The sequence below is a fragment of the Geotrypetes seraphini genome, chromosome 8 (assembly GCF_902459505.1).
Source record: "Geotrypetes seraphini chromosome 8, aGeoSer1.1, whole genome shotgun sequence".
Classification (NCBI taxonomy): Eukaryota; Metazoa; Chordata; class Amphibia; order Gymnophiona; family Dermophiidae; genus Geotrypetes; species Geotrypetes seraphini.
This window is the reverse complement of record NC_047091.1, coordinates 93813506-93838340: the sequence shown is the minus strand read 5'-3', so window position 1 is coordinate 93838340 and position 24835 is coordinate 93813506. Positions and strand designations below refer to the sequence as shown.

General features: G+C 43.2%; 1 long non-coding RNA gene across 4 annotated transcripts in view; it reads left to right on the top strand.

Moving 5' to 3' along the window:
• Positions 1-24835, top strand: part of LOC117364545 — a 63367-nt gene that overhangs the window by 21933 nt on the left and 16599 nt on the right. The gene's annotated exons all lie outside the window — the stretch shown is intronic.

The window sequence follows — 24835 nt, the reverse complement described above, 5'->3', positions numbered from 1 at the left end:
CACTTTCTGGTTGACCCATAATTGGCTATTTTTTGTTTCCTATTTAGAAGTTGTTGTATGAATCTAGGCTGAAAATCAATAGTTGGACCTTGGCCCTCCTACCCCAAGTTGTCTTTGTGCAAAGTACCATGGGATTAGAGATACTTTATAGTCAAAGGGGCAACATTCTATTCAGTCGCTTTTGATCAGAGCTGAACTGGTAACCCCCATGGTCAATCAGGGTTCTAGGAAATCCCTCAGAAATATGCAGTACAAAGTGATACAAATAAGGAAGAACAACCTAAACTATAGCTTTGTGATGCAGTGTTCCACATTAGGAGTTAATACCCAGGAAAAAGATTTGTGTCATTCAACAGAGAAAAATGAATGCAGATAAAGACCATATTGGCCTGTCTAGTCTGCCTAACCATGCAATCTACTATCCTCTCCTCTCCCTTCAGTGGTGTAGCGAGGGTGAGATGTACCTGGGGCAGTGGCGTCCCTCCCACTCCCCATCCGCTCCTTCCCCACCCCCTCCTGCTGCATGCGCCCCTTCTCTTCCCTCATACCTTTTTAATTCAGAGGTTTGAAGATCACTATACGTGGGCACTCTCCCTGTTCCTTCAATGGTCCCACGCGATGTGTTTGCTCAGTATATAAAGGTCCTGTAGGTTCCGAGAGGCCTAAAGAGGACGCTAGCCAGGTTTCCAGAAATTGTTTTAATTCTCTATTTGCAATCAATTCCAGCAGTCCAACAAGCCTTAAATTGTTTCGTCTAGATCTTTTTTCTAGGTCTTTTAGCTTGGATTCTGAAGTCTCCAGTCTCTTCTTGGTATGCTTGTGCTCCTCTGCTAAGGGTTGCAATACATCCTCCACGTTGCTTGTCCTCATTTGCATTTCCTTCAGATCCAAGGTAAGGTTGACAAATTGTTGATCCATCATATTTCATTTTTCAAGAATCCGTTGCAGTTGTCGGCTGATGATAAATTCCATTGTAGATTTAACTTATTTGATGATCTCGGCCGCTCATTCAGAGCTTGGGGAAAGGGATGGCAGGGGAAATTTGTTGGTTATTTTGGTATCCCTGCCAAAGTTCTTGGTCTGGCCTTTTTTGGCAAGTTTAGCAGCCATCAGCACACTTTCAAATCTAATACAATCACTACCTGCTTGATCTTAGAAGGGGATGAGGTATCCTTTCAGCCAATTAGTAGCAGATTATGTGGAGAGAACGGGGTACAGCAAGAGTGATGTCCTCACTGCTCCATTTCCCAATTAGAAGTACTACTCAGCTATTATAACCCACCTTTTGTTTTTTCCTTTTATGTTTTTTTCTTCTCTTCTATCAAAAATTGTAACTATTCCCCCTCGTACCGCACAGGTCCTGTATGTTTTACCCACAAATTATTTTAAACTTATGTTTGCACCCAGTTTGTTAAATGTGTTAAATTTTAACTAACAAATTTGTTTTTTATGTCACCATTAATATTGTACTGGTTTCATCTATTATTACATGTTATTTTATTGTACATCGCCTAGCAATTTAAATAGGCGATTCATCAAGAACAAATAAACTTGAAACTTGAAACTTGATATAAAACAAATTGGTGAAAATATTTCTTTACTCAATGTCTAAGTAAGCTCTGGAATTTGTTGCCAGATAATGTGAGAAAAGCAGTAAGCAAGCAGAATTTATAAAAGATTTGGATGAGTTCCTAGAAGAAATGGACATAAATAATTATTAAGATGGACTTGGGGAAAAATCCACCGTTTATTCCTGGAATAAGCAACTTGGAAATGTATTGCTCTTTTGGGATTCTGCCAATTACTTGGATTGGTCATAGTTGAAAACAGGATACCGGGTTTGTTGGACCTTTGGTCTGTTTCAGTATAGCAATGCTGATGTACTTTTAAGATCAATTTGAATAGATCAGTGATCTGTATATGCAAAATTATTTCAAGCATATTCACTGTTGATCTCTTCAAATTTAACTGGCAGAACAGGTTTAGTAAGCTGTGACCTACGGTAGAGTTTTATTGAGTCTCCTTTTCTCCAGTCTTTACCTTTTCCACCGTCCCACTATGACCAAGGTTACCACATAACCCATGTCTAGTGGGATAAGTTGAACCAGTCCTGCATTTACCCCATGTAGGACCTGTGGGACCCAGGGTAACTGCCCTGATTGCTTCCCCGTAATTCCAACCCTGAGTGCCGCTAAATATCAGCTCTGATTACCCATATTAAACATGGGCAGATTAGAGGCAGTATAGGGGGCGGTGCTGGGGAAAAGCCAGCAATATTCAGTGCTGACTTATCAAAATGACCAAACTAAACCACACAAAAAGCAGTTCTAACTTTTGGTCAATTTAAAAAATTCTGAATTTCTCTCTGATACCCCCTCCCACCTTCCCGATGAGGTCCTTAAGCCCCCCTCCCAACCTCCAATCCCCAATGTGGCTCATAACCCCTCTCACAGGTCCACACCCTATCCCACCCCCAACTTCCACCTACCCTTGTTTTGACCACTTTCATGTTTACTTTTCTAAATTTATTGTAGTTCAGCCTTTTCCCGTCTTGTCTCCCATATGTCTGTTTAGTGTTCATGTTGGTCGTAGCTATGTCAGTTTTAAAGATTAACGATCTTGCCGGTAATTTGCTACCAAATGGGTATGTTGCCAATTTATTTTCAAGGGTCGTTTTACAAAAAGCTAAATGGTATTCTGACAAAATTTATTTGGCTAGGGAAAAAAGCAAGAATTGCTTTAGTATCTCTACAAAAACCAATTGCGGAGGGTGGGGTAAATTTTCCCAATTTTTATAGGTATCATCAAGCCTATATAATGCGTCAAGATATGTATTGGATCCTCCCTGAGCTCTTAGAACATTACCCAGACTGGCTATATCTTGAGTGGAAAATCATGTCCCCAATGAGATTGTCTCATATATTAAATATTAAAATACCTAGTTATGCTAAGAACAATGTGATTTTATTGGACACCTGGAAAACAATTAAATTTATTGATAAATTAACAGATGTCCCTATAATGAAATCTACTTTGCAGTCCTTATGGTTAAACTCCAAGATTCAAATAGGCGGTGCTGGGATTGCTTGGAAGAACTGGATGCAGGCAGGAATTTGGACATTAGATGATGTTATATCTAATGGAAATCTGCTTGATTTTTCACAATTGCAACAATTATTTGGAATTTTAAAATCTCAACAATATAGGTGGTTGCAGTTGAAGTAGGCTATTCAGTGTGGGTTCCCTGAATGGAAAAATTAAAAAACTTATTTTAGCCTTTGCTACCAAACTGATCTAGTAGGACATCAGGCTGCCCAGTGGTACAAATTGATTTTTGGATTTTTAAACAAAAAACCAAAAAACAGTCTTAGAGACATCTGAAGCATTGAGATAAAACAATATATTTCTGTGTCTCGTTGGCCACGAATTTGGACTTGGAGATTGAAATGTACAGCGTCAGCATCTATGAGGCAAACATGGTAATTTTTCTTGCATAGGATTTTTTGGACCCCGGTTCAATTAAATAAAATAGATAATTCTAAGTCTAATAGATGCTGGCATTGTCATATGAGGCTATAGTTTATGGAATGATATTACATGTGAAACCCACTCTAGATAAATATAAGAGTCATCTATTTATGATCATGACAGGTATAGCCATTCAATTGATAACGAGTAACTGGAAGAACCATGACAGAATAAGTTATACTTTTTGGTGGGTGAACGTGTGCATCACTTACAGATATGAAAGAATTAATGCAGAGTATAGGGGATTTAGTAGTGTACTTAATAAAGTTTGGAGCCCATTGACTAAATTTGTAAAATTATAATCTATAATAATAAAATGCTAAGTGCGCATGCGCACTCTTACCGCGTGCTTCCCTGATCCCTGATCTGTCGCGTTATGGCTGGTAGGGGTGCACATGCGTGCCAGATAAGCCTCCCTGCTCTCCACCTCGTGCAGAAATGGCTAAAAACTCCAAATCGCTGGTGAGGGAAGTGACCCTGCAAAGGCACTGGGAGCATGCTGCTGGCTGACCCACCCTGAGCTACCTGCTAGAGAAGGACATCGGCATGTACCCGGGCTCCGTGCGCCCCACCCCTCCCTGCTACCCTGGCACTTCCCAGTACCCCGACTATGGAGGTTATCACAGCCTGGGCTTGGACCCCGCGCCCCCACGTTAGTGTCCCTGGTCTGGCTCTCCCCCTATAGCGCTCACCGGTGCCAGTGAAAAAAAAGATTTTTTTTTTAAAATAAAAAAGATCGTGGCTCAGACACACATGCACAGACCATCTACATAAGAACATAAGAACATAAGAAGTTGCCTCCACTGGGTCAGACCGAGGTCCATCTCGCCCAGCGGTCCGCTCCTGCGGCGGCCCATCAGGTCTGCGACCTGTGAAGTGGTTTCTGACCACTTCTATAACCTACCTCAAGTTCTATCTGTACCCCTATATCCCCTTATCCTCCAGGAACCTATCCAAACCCTTCTTGAATCCTTGTACAGAGTTCTGGCCTATCACTTCCTCCGGAAGCGCGTTCCATGTGTCTACCACCCTCTGTGTAAAAAATAATTTTCTAGCATTTGTTCTAAACCTGTCCCCTTTCAATTTCTCCGAGTGACCCCTAGTGCTTGTGGCTCCTCTCAGTTTGAAGAATCTGTCCTTATTTACTCTCTCTATGCCCCTAAGGATTTTGAAGGTTTCTATCATGTCCCCTCTAAGTCTCCTCTTCTCCATGGAGAACATCCCCAGCATTTTTAACCTGTCAGCGTATGGAAAATTTTCCATACCTTTTATCAGCTTAGTCGCCCTCCTCTGCACTCCCTCGAGTACCGCCATGTCCTTCTTGAGGTACGGCGACCAGTATTGAACACAGTACTCCAGGTGCGGGCGCACCATTGCGCGATACAGCGGCATGATGACTTCCTTCGTCCGGGTCGTGATACCCTTTTTGATGATGCCCAGCATTCTGTTTGCTTTCTTTGAGGCTGTCGCACATTGCACCGATGGTTTCAGTGATGAGTCGACCATCACCCCCAGGTCCCTTTCCAGGTTACTCACCCCTAGCAGTGTTCCCCCCATTTTGTAGTTGAACATCGGGTTCTTTTTCCCTACATGCATGACCTTGCATTTCTCTACGTTAAAACTCATTTGCCACTTTTTTGCCCAGTCTTCCAGTCTCGTTAGGTCCCTTTGTAGGTCTTCGCAGTCTTCCGTGTTTCTAACCCTGCTGCAGAGTTTGGTGTCATCAGCAAATTTGATAACCTCACATTTTGTCCCCGTCTCCAGATCGTTAATAAATATATTGAATAGTAGAGGTCCCAGCACCGACCCCTGCGGAACTCCGCTCGTGACCCATTGCCAATCTGAGTATTGGCCCTTGACTCCAACCCTCTGTTTCCTGCCCGCTAGCCAGTGTTTGATCCATCGGTAGATATCCCCTTGCACCCCGTGGTTCCACAGTTTTTTAAGTAGCCGTTCGTGAGGTACCTTGTCGAAGGCTTTTTGGAAGTCAAGGTAAATGATGTCTATGGATTCACCCTTATCCATCTGACTGTTTATTCCCTCAAAGAAGTACAGCAAGTTCGTGAGGCACGACCTTCCCTTGCAGAAGCCATGCTGGCTCGCCTTCAGTTGTCCATTGTTTTCTATGTGTTCGCAGATTGTGTCCTTTACCATTGCTTCCATCATCTTTCCAGGAACCGAGGTCAAGCTCACAGGCCTGTAGTTTCCCGGGTCACCCCTTGATCCCTTCTTAAAGATGGGCGTGACATTTGCTATTTTCCAGTCCTCTGGGATCTCCCCAGTTTTTAGGGAGAGGTTACATATTTGGCGAAGTGTCTCTGCTATTTCGTTTTTCAGTTCTTTTAGTACCCTTGGGTGGATGCCGTCCGGGCCTGGTGATTTGTCGCTCTTTAGTCTGTCTATCTGTCTGTGGACATCCTCTATGCTTACCTCTAGTTGTACCAGCCTTTCGTTGTATTCTCCGTTTATAATCACCTCGGGTTCTGGGATATTGGATGTGTCCTCTCTGGTGAAGACCGACGAGAAGAATTTGTTTAACCTTTCAGCTATCTCTTTTTCCTCCTTTATCGCTCCTTTCCTGTCTCCGTCGTCCAGTGGTCCCACTTCCTCTCTGGCTGGTTGTTTCCCTTTCACATACCTGAAGAAGGGTTTGAAGTTTCTTGCTTCTCCTGCTAGTCTTTCCTCATATTCTCTCTTTGCCTTCCTGACCTCTCTATGACATTCTTTCTGGTGTCTTTTGTGCTCTTCCTGGTTTTCCTTTGTTGGATCCTTTTTCCATTTCCTGAAGGATGATTTCTTGTCGCTTATCGCCTTTTTAACCGCAGATGTTAACCATGCTGGGTTTCTAGTTCGATTTTTCTTTTTGCACCCTTTCCTAAACCTTGGGACGCACAGGTCTTGTGCCTCGAGCACTATGCCTTTAAGCAGTGTCCAGGCTTCCTTTACGGTCTTCACCTTCCCTGAGATGCTGCTGAGCTTTTTTCCTACCATTTTCCTCATGTCCTTGTAGTTTCCCTTTCTGAAGTTGAGTGCTGTCGTTTTGGTTCTTTTCACCTTTGATGTTCCCATGTTTAATTTGTACTGGATCATGTTGTGATCACTGTTCCCTAATGGTGCTATTACCACCACTTCCTTTGCGGGTCCTTCTAGCCCGTTGAGGATTAGGTCTAGAGTGGCATCCCCTCGCGTTGGTTCTGCGACCAGCTGCTCCATGAAACAGTCCCTTATCGCCTCTAGGAATTTAGTTTCTCTCGTGCAGTTTGAGTGCCCAATGTCCCAGTCTATTCCCGGATAGTTGAAATCCCCCATAACTACCACCCTTCCACTTTTGCACACCTGCCTCAGTTCGGCCTCCAGTTCCAGGTCGTTTGCTTCTGACTGTCCTGGTGGGCGATAGTACAATCCCAATTTGATGTCAGCTCCTACCCCTCCTGTTAACTTCACCCATAGTGACTCCAGACTGTCTGCCCTTGTTGTTGTTTCTGTTCTTGATGAAGGAATGGAGTCCTTTATATACAGTGCTATTCCTCCCCCCTTTTTGTGTGCTCTGTCCTTCCTATAGAGTTTATACCCTGGAAGGGCCACATCCCATTTGTTGTCCTCTGTCCACCATGTCTCTGTGATTCCTATTATGTCTATGTCCTTATTTCCGGCTATAACTTCTAGCTCCCCCATTTTAGTCCTTAGGCTCCTAGCATTTGTATATAGGCAATTTAAGTCCCAGTTTGTTACCTTTTCTTTTGGATCTACTCTTGATTTGTTGTTCCTGCTGGTCTCCTCACGTGTTGCCTCCTGTGGTGTGTCTATCCCGTCCTCTGCCCGCTTTTTTGTTCTTTGATAGCCCTCTGGGTCCTGCTGTTTCCTCCTTGTCTTGCTCTTTATTTCTAGTTGCCTCTCGGGTCCCTGTGCTGCATCTTTGGGTTTATGTCCATAAAGTGTCCATTTTGTCTCTAGTCCACTATCGCCATTTCCTGTTTCAGTATCCTTGCTTGATACTGTGGTCCGATGTGTCGAGGTCAGATCGACTATCGGCTTTCCCCTTGTTATCAGTTTAAAGTCATGTCTATGCAGGTCTGGATGTTACGTGCCAGCATCCTCGTCCCAGCCGTGCTCAAATGCAGTCCGTCTCTCCTGTAGAGCTTGTTTTTCCCCAGGAAGGTTGACCAGTTCCGTACAAAGAGGAAACCTTCCTCGTCACACCATCGCCTCAGCCATCCATTTGTTGCTTGCAGCTCGGTCTGTCTCTTCGCATCTGCTCTTGGTACTGGCAGGATCTCTGAAAAGGCTATCCTCCCTGTTCTCAGCTTCAGCTTCCTCCCCAGGATCTTAAACTGCTCGGTCAGTGTAGTCATGTTGAAATTCCTTCTGCTGACGTCATTTGTTCCGACGTGGATTATCACTGCTGTATCCTCTGTCTCAGCTCCCTCCATGATACTCTCGATTCTGTCGGAGATGTCCTTTGTCCTCGCCCCTGGGAGACATGTCACTAGGCGATCCGCTCTGCCTCCTGCTATGTGACTGTCCACCTCTCTCAGGATTGAATCTCCCACCACGATAGCAGATTTTCCTCTCCTCAGCTTCCTCCTGGGCCTCAGGTCTGTGTCGATGATTGGATCCTCCAATCCTTCCATCTCCTGGTTGGTTCCTCCGCAAGGTTCCTCTCCCTCGGCTCCTGGTGGGTCCTGGTGGCCTGTGCATGCGTGGGGATCGCAGAAAAGCGATCCGTGCTGGCAGATGGGGGCGTTCCTACAATCGCTCCCATCTGCATATTTTTGTTTCCTTAATTCTTCGGACCTGCTCGATCAGGCAGGTTGGTGATTTTGGCCCTAAGGGGGGATTCAGGAAAGGACATTAAGAGTGTTAAGTCCATTAGTGCATGCAATCACATTAGCATGTCCTAACCGGTTTCCTAAGCTTCTTTGTGCTTCCCCCCCCCCTTCTCCCCCGCAGAACAACTTCTGAGGGAACACACAGTGTGATTCATTGAGTTCAGTAGTTTTTACCTGGTGGACTTGGCTGATGCAGCATACTGACCAACCTCACCTTCTCCTCAAACTGACAGGGCTCATTCAGTACCCAAATACCTCTTCCGAACCAGACTCCTCCCACTACAAATTTATTACTCGCTAACCTTTCCTTACTGCCTCTCCCACTAATCAAACGTTCCCAATAACCCAATTCCCTTCCTCTTTCCATCTGATTCACACTCTCCCAATCCCTCCATCCACACTTATTTTACCCCCACTACTCCTGATCAGGCACTCTCTCTCAGTCTGACCCAGATTCTCTATTGCCCTGGCTCCATGTGGCACACACACTTCAAAACTGGAGCGGCTGGGGCACAGGCAGTGTGTCTGGGAGGGAATGCATGGATGGGAGAACATCGCAGGGGAGGAGACATAGGCATCCTGGGACTGTCGGCCAGAAGAAGCCCTTTCTGGATACGTCAATCGCTCCTCCTAAACTTACTTGCTCCACTTCATCACTGACGCTGACCCATTCTGCTTCTATTCCTTTCTCTCCTCTCTTCTACCTTCCAAAGTATTTAGATCAATGCTGTCTTTTTAAAATGTTTATTTTATTTTTCCTCTAACTCTACTTTTCACTTCACTATTACCCTCCAGGTACTTTAGTTAGATTGTGAGCCTTCGGGACAGTAAGGGAATTTTCCAAGTACCTTTCTTATTTCTAATCTTAATGTATATTTTCTGTAAACCGCTTAGAACCTAACGGATGTAGCGGTATATAAGAAATAAATTACATTACATTACATTACATTACATTCACTCATTTGCTATTTACTTTCACTGCTCTGCCAGACACCAAAACTCATCTTTCTACTGCATCTCCCCAACTGCCCTGCTCCTATTCCACCCCCAATCTGGCACACTTACTCCCCCGACTGACACCTTTCCTAGGATTCAGCACACTCAATTCCAAGCCAATTCACTCCTCCTCACTGATCTGACACAACTGCATAGGGAAATGGGGGGGGGAGGGAGGGAATGCTGCACAGGGAAGTTGAGGGGGGAGAGAAAAGCTGCTGCATAGGGGGCAGGGAGAGAGACAGAAAAAAAGAAAGACAGCGGGAGAGAGAGACAGAAAGAAAGACAGACACACACACATATATTCTAGTGGGGGGAGGTAAAACAAAGGGAGAAGGGCTGCTGCTGGATAAGGAGAGCAGTGAAGGGGTGGTGGTGGACACAGGGGAGGTAAAAGGAAGGGAGAATGGACAGGGGGAGCAGGCAAGGGGTGGTGGTGGACAGCCAAGGAAAAAGAAAGACAGAAAGAAAGAAAAACAGAAATACAGAAAGCGGCTAAGGAGAGAGAAAGAAAGAAAGACAGACACACATATATTCTAGCACCCGTTAATGTAACGGGCTATATGACTAGTAATATATATATTTATCTTATCTTTCCTTTTGTTCATTTACCTTTATACATCCATGGGGGGTGGGGTTTGGAGGGAGGGGAATAAATATTGATGGTGACATTTGGGTAACTTTATTCTTCATTTATACTATATATTATGTTATATTATGTTATTGTTATATATAGGAAAACTGAAAATCCTGAATGATATATATGTTACCTGTACAGATATTAATGTAATGTATGTAATACATTCTGTTTGTTCATTTGTATGACACTGTTTTAGATTAAAAATCAATAAAGATAAAAAAAAAAAAAAGATTAATGTTCATCGCCTAGAAATTGCGATAGGCGATCAATCAAAATTTTAATAAACTTGAAACTACCACTCAGGATAGTTCTTCCCGGACCTATCTGACATTCCTGATTGTCCAGTGAGGTGATGTAGACAGGAGTAAAGTCTTCTTGTTCCTGATCCTAATGACTGCCTTCACAAAATGGCTGCCATAATCTCTCATGGCAGCATTGTAGTACTTTGGTAGTACCATAAGGCTGCTTATAGAGGACGTGGCAGACATTTTGTGAAGGTTATGTTCACTTAAATAATACCTGTATATCTTTCAAGTGTGCTTGTTAGATCAGATCAACAGTGCTTCTTTTTGCGTTCTTCTGAACAGTGTTTACTAAAGCATCCTATACTCCAAATGGTTAGACTAACCTCAACTCTCAAGGGGGAGAGTGTGGCGCAGTGGTTAAAAGCTACAGCCTCAGCACCTTGAGGTTGTGGGTTCAAACTCACGCTGCTCCTTGTGACCCTGGGCAAGTCACTTAATCCCCCCATTGCCCCAGGTACATTAGATAGATTGTGAGCCTGCAGGGACAGACAGGGAAAAATGCTCGAGTACCTGAATAAATTCATGTAAACCATTCTGGGGTCACCTGGGAGAAAGGTATAGAAAATTGAATCAATGAACTAGACCACGAGCCTTTAGTTATTAGGGTCCATCACTGTGGAACATGCTACCAGCTGCTATTAGTAGTATAACAAGCTATTTGGGTTTTCATAAAGCATTAAAGACATGGTTGTTCAGTGCTTCCTTTTCTTCTTGATTTTGATATTCATGAGCAGATTTTTTGTGTTGAGAATAGTTTTTCAGTGTTTAGATTTTTGAATTTGAAATATTTAGCTCTAGTAGTATTTTAATATTTTTTGTAAGCCGCTTAACCCTTTCAGGACCAAGGGACATATTTGTCCCATAACTTTAAAATCCTATAAATTTTGATTGGGATAGTCTACAGTTCTAAATTTGATATGTACGGATTCCATATGATACTGCCTTTATGTAAACAAACTGGTTCCGACATTCATTCATTAGCGTCGTTGCTAGATTGACGAGAAGATTCACTTGCCACACTGTCCATAAGCCAGAAGTGTGATTTTTTTAAATAAAAATAATGATATTTCACAAAAAAAATCAATTTTTTGGCATCTGCAAGCCCTTTTTACCATAAAAATGTCGTCAAAACCACAAAAATTGGCCTACGATCCTTATGGTATATAATGTATTTAATCCAATCCAATTCAATTCACTTCTACCTAGGGTTACCAGATGTTTGCATTTCCCAGGACAAGTCCTCCTATTCAAAACCCAGCACTTTGTCTGGGTTTTGAAAAGCTTCTGTCCAAATCGTGTCGGAAAGGGGCATCCACGCATGCGCGAATGCAACGTGGTGACATCAAGCGCACGTGACATCATTGCGTCACGTCCGCGCATGCATAGATGCTGGCTGGAGGCGGAACGGGGCGTGATATCGATGGGCCTGGGGGCGTGGCCAAGGGTCCGGATTTTTCCAAGTTTATTAAAAGTTTATATACCGCTTTAAAAATTGTCAAAGTAGTGTACATTACATTAAAAATATAAAATTAGTAACATATTATTAATACTTTGGGTAGCTACATGACAGACTGAGACATGAAGAAGGGTGGAACTACAATCATTTATAGGAAAGAAGGAGAAAGGATAGCACAATGGGGGAGGGGAAACTATGCTCTTCCTTGATTATTAATTATTGGCAGAAATCAGTGATCTTGGTCAGATGGGAAGTCATAAGTTATATGCATCCTTGAACATGAAGGTTTTTAAGTTCATTTTAAATTTATCGATGTTTTCTTCCTCTCTTAAGTAAGCTGGTAATGAGTTCCAGTGCTTGGGTGCACTTACAGAGAAAATACGGGTTGCATCATAGAAAAGGAATATATAAAAGATGTTGACTACTAGATCTTAATGTTCTTGAAGAGCAATAAGGGACAAGCAATCTGTCCATGAAATTTTGTGCAAGAAGAGAGTTTGTTTTAAATGTTAACAGTAAGATTTTATATGTAATTTGGTGTGTTATCGGAAGCCAAGGTGATTTTATTAGAAACGGGGTTACATGATCAATTTTTTTTCCCTTTGAGTATTAATTTTGTACTCATCAGTGCTTTCTACTCTATCTCTCTTCACTCTTGCCAGCTGTGGTGACTCCCAATGGGTAGCCTTTCTGGGCTTCTTGCTTCACTTCTCTGTGCTTGCCACAGCGCCAGTGCATCAGGTAGCAGGACATGCCTGTCCTACCCTGCTCCCATCCATAGCCTTGCTTACAATTTATATCTTCCTCTCCAGGGCAGCAAGGATCATAAAATAGGACCAGGTAAGTCCCACCAATTGGCCAGTCTTGACCTCTGACATTATTTGCCCAATATTCCCAAGCAGAACCTTTCTCTGGGGACAGAGGACGCACCTTCTCCTACCCCACCTCCTTGCAACACAACCTTCTCCTGCTTTTAAATCATGCAAGACTGGAGCTCTTCAGCTTTCATAATGAGAAAGTGAGATGAAATCAGAAAGCACTAATTGCAATTAGGATTTAATTTCCCGAGGCCAGATTGTGCAGCACCCTGGGATGTTTAGCCTGTCAAACTGAAGCACTCGCTAACTCTTGTTCATGTGACTCTGGACATCTATTATTGTCTAAGAACATTACCACCCATGTTAGGGAAGAGAACCAGGGGAGCAACGATTATGCTCTTATACAATAAGAGGTATCTGTCCTGGGACATACTAGCTTGTTACTAAGCACCTATGAATCTGCCAACCTGTTTTATATGTGTGGGGTTTTTTTTTCTCCTTTGTCAAATTTAAGTACCCGAGAAGTGAATTAGTATTACTGCATGTTCTGTACAGAAATAAAAAAATCATTTCATAAAATTACTAGATATGATTTTCTGACTTGTGCAAGGTGCCAGGGAAGAATCAGACCACACAAGAAGGGGAAATTTAACACCCCCTCCAAACAAACATGAATGACCTTTTTTTTTTTTTTAACAATAGGTCTATCATAATAATCTTTATACGAGTGAAAGGTCACTTGGACACACAAAGTCAGAGGCGTGAAGAAAATACAAGTTTTATTCACAGCATGCATGCTGGACCCCTGAGCTCCAAGCTGGCTCAGAAGTGCCGAAACCAGGAAGTTACAGAGATATTTATTCATTTTTCTGGCTATACAACTGAATTCTAGAAAAAGCTTTTCACGTGTTACTTTTCTTAACACTCATTGGTTCTAAGCTCACACTAGCAGGTCACTAGCAGGACACCTATCTAACTCTAACAGTTAAATGTACAGAAGGGCAGGGTACATCATGGCTCAAACTCTTATCTATTCAGCTTACAATGTGGTAAGGTAGGGACATACATTTTAGGCAGATGCAGTCAATAGATTATACACTGTTTTCAGCTATGTAGGCCAGAGCAATATTTTAAACAACAGTTAACTATTTCATGACCCTACATTCCCCCCTTTCAGGCTGGCGTACCTAAGGAGCCAAGCCTGACAAAATAAAGTTAGGGGTCAGGAAAGTCGGAGTTCCCAGTAGGTAAGTGGGAGAGGGCAAGGGCCAATGCAGCAGTGGAACAGTTGACAACAGAGTCCATAGTTCAGTGGAGCAGCTTTATGGCTATGGGGACCACACAGGGCAGGCAGCAAAGGAGCAGAGAAGACAGGGCAGCAACCAGCAAGATGATCTTCAATGCTGAACCAGAGGGCAACCAGGAGCTGAAGGTACCAGAGATCCAGTCTGCAGTAAGGTCACGCCAGGTCTGGTCAGGAACATGAGCCAGTTTGGTGATACGATCCACATCGTTCTCAATCACATTACTCAAGTTCAAGGCAGCAGTTGGAGAGGTTGAATTTATCACAGGCACAGCAGCTAGTAAATAGTCCAAAGCTAGACGATTCTGATAAATAGCAGTGTGCATTTTAGCATTCGCTCTGCCAATGGTACTCAAAGCTCGGGAGGTCTCATTGGTTATCAGTTCAAGTACAGCTTATAGACAAATAATGCAGTTCAGCATATAGATTGGGGTCCGATAGCCCCAGGTGTCATCCTCGGTCCATGTGGCAGGTCCATAAGCAGCAATGATCCGTTCTGCAGGCCAGTCATCACCCCATTCACCTATTTTAAGGGAATTGGTGGAAGTAGACCGCTTTTGGCGACCTCTGGTGTTGAATACAGGGGCTCCCAGGTGTTCACCATCGGCCAGCGGTAACAGGAAGAAGCTGGGACGAATCATGCGAAGCACACGTACCAGTCTAGTTAGCAGGCAATCAAGAGTAGGCAGACAGATTACAGAGCCAGTATCAACTATCAGGAGCTGACCATCATTCATAGGAAGTTCCATTAAGCAGTGTCTGAAGGGCTGAAGACAGTGGGAAGCAACAATGGAGGTTCACAAGGCCCATCGTGAAGGTCGTGGACCTGACGTAAAAGTGAGGGTCTGTGAAGTCAGGTTTAACATGTCCAGCTGCTTTGCCTCCCATAGCCACTGTTCTCCCATACCAGTCCCTCCTCATACAAAATAATTGCTAACATTAAGAGTCTGACCTATAGTTTCAGCAAACTATATAAACAGATTTCTAGTGATTACAGGATATTAGTATCTATTTTCATAAAACTGGGGAAACACCACAGAGTGATAGACAGGAGCACATGAGTGGGATACAATTCGGACATATACATCAGTACCTGAGTCTCACCTTTTACCATCAATATACAATGCCATGCAGTCTCTGGCCTTCTGGACTTGGACATTGGCATTCCAGTTATATGGGTCAGTGATAGTGAAAACCATGGGATTACAGTAGCCTGTAGTACACAAGGGGCCGGAGCTAGGACCTATAGTAAGGGAGGCAGACGGGGTATTCTTTCTCATAAAGGACAGGCTCCACCATTAGTGAAGGTTTCCTCATAGGGGCAGTTCTTAAAGGCATCAGGTTATACAGACCTATATACTTAGCACATTTGTTATAATAACGCTGTCAATCTAGGGAGCCACACAAAACTGAATTAGGGGTAGTACCATGACCTTGAGAAACATCAAATAGCACACATGTATCACAATACAAAGACACCGGGTGAGTGGGGTCTACAATAAGAGTCTAGTTGATAAGTGGACCCTCAACATCATCAATGCAGATTTCCGCCCACTTTTAAACTTCATCACCAGTAGGTTGAAAACAGAAAATACTCTCTGATGTTTGACACTTTCTGTACTTAACTCCTTCATGCAAACAAACATCAGGCAAAGGGCTAGGGGCACTTGTTAAGTACAAAATACAAAAGAAAGAAACATAAGTGAGGGCAACACAAATATCATATATATATATATATATATATATATATACTAAAATAGGAAACTCATTTTTCTTTCAGGCACAACTTAGAAAACTTCAAACAGTTATACTCAAGACACTTGCTAAAGGCAGTGTGAACCACAGGCAGTCAATTAAACTCAAACACTTATAAAGAATTATATTCAGAACACCTGCTAAGTACAGTGGTAAATATTCAGAACTTTTGAGGTCTTAGAAAGCTTCAGCTGAAGATCCGTGTTGTAGTGGAACCAAGTTTCATGTCCGGACACCTTTGACAACTGTAAGAGAAGAAATTATTACAGTAAAAGGACCTATCCACCTAAGTTTCAGGGGGTCTGACTTCCAAGTTTTAGCCATACTGTATTTACAGGGACATACCCATGGACTTGTGTAGCTATCGATAGTGGGGCCCTTTCCAGGACCCATTTGTGGAGCTCTTAAAGGGCTTTAGCTAAAGACTGGACCTGACTCTGGAGGATATCTGATCCCAGAGTAGCAAAGGAACCAGGATCTGGGTTCACAATGGGTGGTGGCCGGCCGGACATGAGCTCAAATGGGGCTTAGATGGGATGCATCTAATCTGAAAAAGAACAGAAGGCAGCAGGACAGGCCAGGACAGATTAGTTTCTTCAATTCATTTTGTGAGAAGGGTCTTAAGAGTTCTGTTTATTCTTTCGACCTGACCAGAGCTCTCAGGATGGTAAGCAGCATATAATTTCTATTCAATTTGGAGGGCCTGAGCAATTTGTTGGACAACATCGGCAATGAAAGCAGGGCCATTGTCACTGCCTATAAAAACAAGGAGATCAAAGCACGGAATTATTCAGGAGGTGTTTGGTTACGTCTCTGGCGCGTTCAGTGCAAGTAAGGAAGGCTTTGACCCATCTAGTCAGGGTGTCTGTGAAGACTAGGAAGTGACTGAGGGAACGGGAAATGGGCATGTGGGTAAAATCTACAGACAGAACCTGCATCGGATTTGTTCCAATAGGTTGGTATCCAAGAGGTGGCAGTCATCTGATTGGGAATTTTATTCTAGAACCGACAACACACTGTCGGACCATATTCCGGACTAGCTGATCAAGGTGATTGATAAAGAAATGTCTCTTGAGAGTCAATTTTCATAGCGGGTTCTCCAGAGTGTGCCAGATCATGGCATCTTTTGACAATCGTGAGGGCCAGGTGTTGAGGAATGAATATGAGGGTACCCGCTGTGCTTGCGTTTGAAGTATCAGTGTGTGGGTCTGGATTGGCACTTGAATTGGCGCATTTTGTATCCACCCCCCTTTCAGGACAGACTGGCCCAAAATAATGCATGCCCAAGTCTGTTCCTGAGAAGCGTACTGGGGTGTAAGGGAATCCAGAAAAGGAATGATTGTATACAGAGGAGCCGAAAGAGGGGGCAGAGACTGGCAGCTCGGGCTGTGCGGTCGGCAAGGGCATTGCCACGAGAGACAAGGTCCATCACGTGTCTGTAAGCATGGCAGTGCATAACAGAAACACGTGAGGGTAGTTGTACGGCTTCAAGAAGGTCAAGAATGAGGGGAGCATGATGGATCAGGCGGCCGGAGGCTATAATGAAACCTCGATGTTTCCAGATGGCCCTATGGGAATGCAAGTTAAGGAAAGCATATTTGGAGTCAGTATATATATATTGCAAGACTGAGAGGCAGAGTGGCGCAGGGCAAAAGTGAGAGCATAAAGCTCAGCTTCTTGGGCAGAAGGGCCAGAAGGCAGGGGCCTGAGTCAGAAGTTTTTGGAGGCAGCGAAAAGACCGCTCCTGAAGCTGGGTCCAGACAAAAGGGGCTGAGTCAGCGCCTTTGGTGGAATCATACAGAGGACGAGCAATAGTAGAGAAATCAGGGATCCAGATGGGACAGTATCCTGCAATACTGAGAAAGGTGCTCAGAGCCTTGCAGTTATCAGGGACAGGGAGACTACAGACAGCCTAGACCTCGGTGTAGGAAGGGACCTGGTACCCTTGGAGATTTGAAAGCCAAGGTAGGTGACACGAGGAAGGCATACTTGAAATCAATGTAAATATGGCCACAGGAAAATTTAAAAGGCAGACCCACTATCTGAAAGACTCAGATAAATAATAATAATAACAGTTTATATACCGCAATACCGTGAAGAGCTATGTGGTTTACAAAAGATTAGAGAAGGTACAAAGTAATTGAACTTAAGATGTGTACTAACACATAAGAATTGTTCTCAATCCCTATTCTATATCAGGTTCCTACCCCAAAGAGCTGACTTATAAAATTAAGCTAAAATGCAGTTCTGGATCCACCCACTAAGCAGGGTAGTCTGACACAAGCGCTCTCTAAAGCAGCAGTCCCTTCACTATCAGCTGACTGGCAAAATATTTACTTCAATACAAAAGCATTCCTAAAAATTACATTGTTATACCTAAACTTACATTTTTTATATACAGAAATACAAAACAAAGATTGGAATATACAGTAAAACTTTGGATTGCAAATAACTTGGTTTGCAAGTGTTCTATAAGACAAGCAATGATTAAATTTTAACTTGCTATACCAGCAACGTCTTGCAATACACGTACATACAGTATAGAAGCATCACATTTTCACAACTGAGCCAATGGTTCCTCTCTATATGACGCTGCAGGAATGCAGTGACTGTTCCAAACGAGCAAGGGCTTGCAATACAAGTATGTATATTTTTGTACACGAGTGCCCTGGACTACAAGCATGCTTCTGGAACAAATTATGCTCCCAAACCAAAGTTTTACTGTACTCACAAGTTTAAACACTGTTCATTTTTATTTTTTTTTACAATCAACATGGGTCTCAGTAGAGACTTACTCCCCCTTCCTACAGAATTTCACAAAGGAGAGAGAGTTGCTTAAAGATCAAAGAGATCAAATTACAGATGTAGTCCTTTTCAGAACTTTTAAATTTAGACAAATAACTACTAAATTTGGACAAAGAACTTCTTTTTAGCATGGAATATAAGTTCCAGAAATCATATTTTTCGTTTATATGCATTTCTGAATATGCATATACATTTTATAACATAGCCAAAAACTTCAAATGCAAAACCACTTATCTGTTTCAGGAGAAACCACATTGGAAGTGCTACACACTTCATGGCCCTTATCAGCACAAAAGGAAAAGTACTCTCCTCTCATGCTGTGAACAACTGACAGTTTAAACTTCACTAATACATTTGGACAGACAGAACTCATAAAAAAACCCGGGATACTGCAGGACTTGGGAATCAGATGAAGGGAAGAATTTGGCAAGGTCTGAAGCAAGGACGGTGAAGGATTTTCCAATTGGAATGCAAAATAGGCTGACTGGAAGAGGAACCGACAGCAAACGAATGCATAAAAACTTAACGGGTTATGTCCTCTTCCAGGGAGCCAGAGGGGGCCAGCCCACACCAAATATCGGCCATTCTAACTGGCACAGACAAATAAGGGTTGATTTGTTAAGTATAATCAAAGACAAATTCCTTTTTTAAAATTAGCTAACATATCAAGGGATCCCCACAGGTAGACAGACATCCCCCCATTGTGCAATGGAGGACAAAAACACTTCCCTGAATTCCTGGCCCCGCCCATCTCTGGACTAGGGAAACGCAGTACTAACAGGTCCACACTCGCTTCGTCCTCAAGGACGTCTCAGACACTCTCAAACACACAAAACACAACAGATTTCAGTTCAGTTACTCAACCAGAAAATAACAGTTCCTAGAATCCTTCCCCACAACTTTTCAGCGACAGATCACGTGGCTTACTAGGCAGGAGACGAGAGACAGGATAGGGATGATCAATCCCCACTTACCAGATAGTGGCCACTCCAGGTACAGATACAGATACAGATACAGATTCTTGTACTTTAAACTGAGACTAGATAAGTCAGTTGAAGCGGTCCAACGTCCTGAGGTCTGCCAACCCCCCAAAAGGAAGGCAGCCGGCTAAGCAGACATATCAGCCGTAGGACCAGAAACAAGTGACCAATCGAGTAACCAGTGGTCAAGAGACCTTCAAGTCCCTGTTCGGGCGCCAAATGAAAGGTCACTTGGACACACAAAGTCAGAGGCGTGAAGAAAATACAAGTTTTATTCACAGCATGCATGCTGGACCCCTGAGCTCCAAGCTGGCTCAGAAGTGCCGAAACCAGGAAGTTACAGAGATATTTATTCATTTTTCTGGCTATACAACTGAATTCTAGAGAAAGCTTTTCACGTGTTACTTTTCTTAACACTCATTGGTTCTAAGCTCACACTAGCAGGTCACTAGCAGGACACCTATCTAACTCTAACAGTTAAATGTACAGAAGGGCAGGGTACATCATGGCTCAAACTCTTATCTATTCAGCTTACAATGTGGTAAGGTAGGGACATACATTTTAGGCAGATGCAGTCAATAGATTATACACTGTTTTCAGCTATGTAGGCCAGAGCAATATTTTAAACAACAGTTAACTATTTCATGACCCTACACGAGAATGACACAAGCTGGTGGCAGAGCAGATTACAGTTTATTAGGGCATAAGTTCTCGAGGATGAATCCACTTTGTCAGTTGTCAGATATGTGTCCTTTTCCTTTCATGTTGCTTTCATGTTCCCATCCAAAATGACTCAGTACTCCATTCCTCCCCAAGATTTCATTGTGTTTAGTTTGCATGCAGATATGGACAAGAAACTGGGCAGATTCTGTACAGGAGGCTGGTCTGTGCAGCCGCTTAAGCAGCTGCTGGACAGACGCCTAACCCCGCCTAACTGGTCCGATTCTCTAACCGGCGCCCATGTCCCAGGCACTGGTTAGAGAATCACATTGCCATCAGATGATCTCAGCAAGGGAATCGCCCTGCCGTGATCAGTTAAGTGGCTGTGGCAGGGAACCCCCTGCAAAGCTCCCTGGCAGGTGGGATGCCCACCCCTTCCCCAATTCTCTAACCAGTGCTTATGGCAGATGCCGGTTAGAGAATCGTGCTGTTAGGCGAAGGACTGGCCCCTCCTATGCCTAAAAGGTCTTGGTTTGGGCATTTGGAACTTGGGTGAATTTTTGGTCGGGAATTTGTTTTAAAGATATATGTAGTGATGGTCTGGGCGATTAAATGCTTGAACGTACAGGTAGGCCATTCTGGAAAACCCCCCATATTTTGGACATTTTTTTTTTGAGAATGGACATTTCCCTGCTGCCGACTTTGGGCGCTTAGTGCCTTAGGCCAAAAAGTGACTTCGATGTTTTTTTTTTTATTATGCCCCTCCACATTTTTAGTTCTGTCTTAAAAATCTTTATAATTGAAGTTCTGGTGAGAGAGAATTCCTTAAGGAAGGGGGCTGACTGCTGTTGGTGTGAAGAATCTAAGCAGAGCTTAGTTTGATGGGGAATTACCATTAAATTACCATTCACAACATGGGTAAGGGATTGGCTAGATGGTAGGCTTCAAAGGGTGATGGTAAACGGTACCCCCTCCAAAACGTCAGCAGTGATGAGTGGAGTACCTCAGGGCTCTGTCTTAGGGCCGATTCTATTCAATTTATTCATAGGAGATTTGACCCAAGGACTTAGAGGAAAAGTATCACTGTTTGCCGACGATGCCAAACTATGCAACATAGTTGGCAAAAGCAGTGTGCCTGACTCTATGACGCAGGACCTAAGACAGCTTGAACAGTGGTCATCAACTTGGCAGCTGGGCTTCAATGCTAAAAAATGTAAAGTAATGCACCTAGGCAAAAAAAATCCACACAGAACTTACACACTAAATGGTGAAACCTTGTCCAGGACCACGGTGGAACGTGATTTAGGAGTGATCATTAGCGACGATATGAAGGCTGCCAATCAAGTAGAGAAGGCATCGTCCAAGGCAAGACAAATGATGGGCTGTATCCGTAGGGGTTTTGTCAGCAGAAAACCTGAAGTCATAATGCCGCTGTACAGATCTATGATGAGACCTCATCTCGAGTATTGTGTTCAATTCTGGAGACCACACTACCGAAAAGATGTGTTGAGAATTGAGTCGGTTCAGCGAATGGCTACCAGGATGGTTTTGGGGCTCGGGGAACTCACGTATGAAGAAAGGTTAAAAAGACTGCGGATGTACTCACTGGAGGAGCGAAGAGAGAGAGGGGACATGATTGAGACCTTTAAGTATATTACTGGGCGTATAGAGGTGAAAGATGATATCTTCAGTCTTACAGGGCCCTCAGTAACCAGAGGACACTCGCTGAAAATCAGGGGAGGGAAATTTCAGGGTGATGCGAGGAAGTACTTCTTCACTGAAAGGGTGGTAGATCATTGGAACGAGCTGCCTCAGAGGGTGATTGAGGCCAGCAGCGTGTTAGATTTCAAGAGAAAATGGGATATTCATGTGGGATCTCTAGGAGAGTAAGAATCAGGGAGTGGGTCATTGGTATGGGCAGACTCGATGGGCTATAGCCCTTTTCTGCCGTCAATTTCTATGTTTCTATGTTTCTAAATTCTGGTGGGATGAATGTAAGACTCTAGAAAGCTGATAAGGGAGAAGGAGAGCATATTAATAGACTGGAATACCAGTATAAAATGATCTGCAAGCTAAAATCAGAATTTTAAAATTCATTCTGGATAAAATTGACAGTCAATGTTGCTCCCTCAAAAGAAACTCAAATTCAATCCACAAGCATGCCATATGTTTTCCAATTTCTTCCCAGGTCCTCAGCGGTAAAGCTCATGGCTCAAACATATTTTATTGGCATAAGATTTATGTACCAATTAGTCACAGGTCCTTAATCTAAATATTTCAATTTCATTTTGTAACATTCAATGAGCTTAATGAATCTTAATGAAACTTAGCTTTCAAGAACTGTGTAATCTCCCAGGTACTCCGCTCGGCAAAGGGTGCTAATGCCCAACATGTTTCGCAAATCGCTTCCTTGAGGACATACCCCAATAACTTATGCCGTAACAACACCTCACTCCAGCTCTTCCCCAGACCAGCTCTTCCCTCAAAAGAGACATAAAATGATGCTGGTTCTTAGCATTGTATAACAGTCTAATTATACATTTTAAAAATAAATAAAAATTGCTGTGTTTTGGATTATCTTTAAATGCTTTAGTTGGAATATAGATCAATCAAAAGTAAGGAATTACAATAGTCTATTCTATTTATTATTAATGAATGTAGGAGCAGGTTGACTGCCTTCCGATCAAGAAGACACTTTATCAAACAAGTTTTTTTCAGAAAATAAGAGGAACTTCTAATTATTTTTGAAATGAAGGCAATGCAAGTTAATTTTTCATCCCAAATAACTCCCATAAATGTAATCTGATTCTTTATTTGTATTGAGTGATTTTGTTTCATTGGTACACGTGGTGGTGGTGGGAGGAGGGAAATCAGAGATGTATTACTTTGCCATGCCACTTACAGTCATGCACTATCATTGCTGACTCTTCCACACTTTGCCAGTCATTCCATGCTATACCACAGTGTTTCTCAACTTCTTCGAGCCAAGTACCCCCTAAGTCTAACAAATATCAACCGAGTACCCTCCAAGCTCTGCCCCAGACCCTACCCCCATAATAATAGTACTAATTGTAATGTAATTTCTTCCATCCATTTTCCACACAATATAATCTTAATACATAACGGTAACCACAAAATTAAAAAAACACAAAGCACACGGTACGCAGAAAAAAAATCTTAATTATCATTTATATTTGGGGGTTTTTCAAAGAGGTCAATGCAGATGACTTTAAAATATGCAATGTCACCTCAGTAACAACTATAGAAAAATAGACAAATATAGTGCAAAATATAGACAGTAGATATAAATTCTTTCAAAACTGACACATTTCGATCACTAAATCAAAAATAAAATCATTTTTTCTACCTTTTTTATCTGGTGATTTCATGAGTCTCTGGTTACACTTCCTTCTGACTGTTCATCCAATATTTATTTATTTCTGCCTCCTGCATTCTTCATCTCCTCTGGACCTCATTCCCTTCCCCAACAAACATTTCTCTCTGTCCCTCCATGAGTCCAACTTTTCTTCCTCTCTCCTCCACCCCTATTGGCAACATGTCTCTCTCTCTCTCACTGTCCACTGTCCATCTGCCCACCCCCTCTACTACCACATCCATCATTTCTCCCTATCTCATCTCTTGGAACATGTACAACATTTTTCACCACTGCCCACCAGCACCATGCCCACTTCTCCTTCTATCACCTCTCTCCAGCACCATGCCACACCTCTCCCTCCAATATTCCTCCACCTTGCATCCTCTTCAATATATCCCTCTGTGCCCTCTCCACCACCATAACCAACACTTCTCCCGCTCATCTTTCTCTCTCTCTCTATGCCCAATTTCTCTCTTCCTTTCCCCATGTCTTTCCTTCTCACTCCACACCTATATCTAACAATTCTCTTTTCCTGTTCTCTCACCCACCGGCAGCATCTCTCTTTCCCTCCCTTCCTAACCCCCAGCCACGCAGCATCTGTCCTTCCCAACCCCCCCTCCCCCATGCAGCATTTGTCCTTCCCTTATTCCCAACTCCAGCCCCAACTCCTCTCAGTTGGATCCAACCTCTCCCTAGTTCCTGATTCCCCCACCTACCAGCTACATAAGTACATAAGTACATAAGTAGTCGCCTCCGCCGGGGCAGACCAGAGGCACTTGATGTTGGATGGTTGCTAGAGGTATCTGGAACCATGCAGACTGCAGTGTGTCCAACAGTTGCTGACAGATGTGTAGTGGTGAATCCAGTTGTTAAACATGTCAATCGAGGTGATCACAAATGTGGTCGACTGGGTTAATGAAGCCAGCCTCGGAAGTATTCTTTCTGCAGCGTTCTGCATAGGCAGAACGCTGCAGAAAGAACACTTCTAGGGCAGGCAGATGGCAGGAGGCTGGCTTTGGTGTGCCTCCGGCTGCCCGAAGATTTTAAAAATACAGTGGCAGGGAGCTGGTAGGTGGGGGAATCAGGAACTAGGGAGAGGTTGGATCCAACTGAGAGGAGTTTGAATTTCCCAGACCTTAACCCAGTCGACCACATTTGTGATCACCTCGATTGACATGTTTAACAACTGGATTCACCACTACACATCTGTCAGCAACTGTTGGACACACTGCAGTCTGCATGGTTCCAGATACCTCTAGCAACCATCCAACATCATACTGAGTCACTCCCATGGTGTCTAGCTGCCGTCCATGCTGCCAGAGGTGGTTATTCTGGATATTAGCAGATGATCATAATAATGTGACTCAGCCGTGTACATCAACCC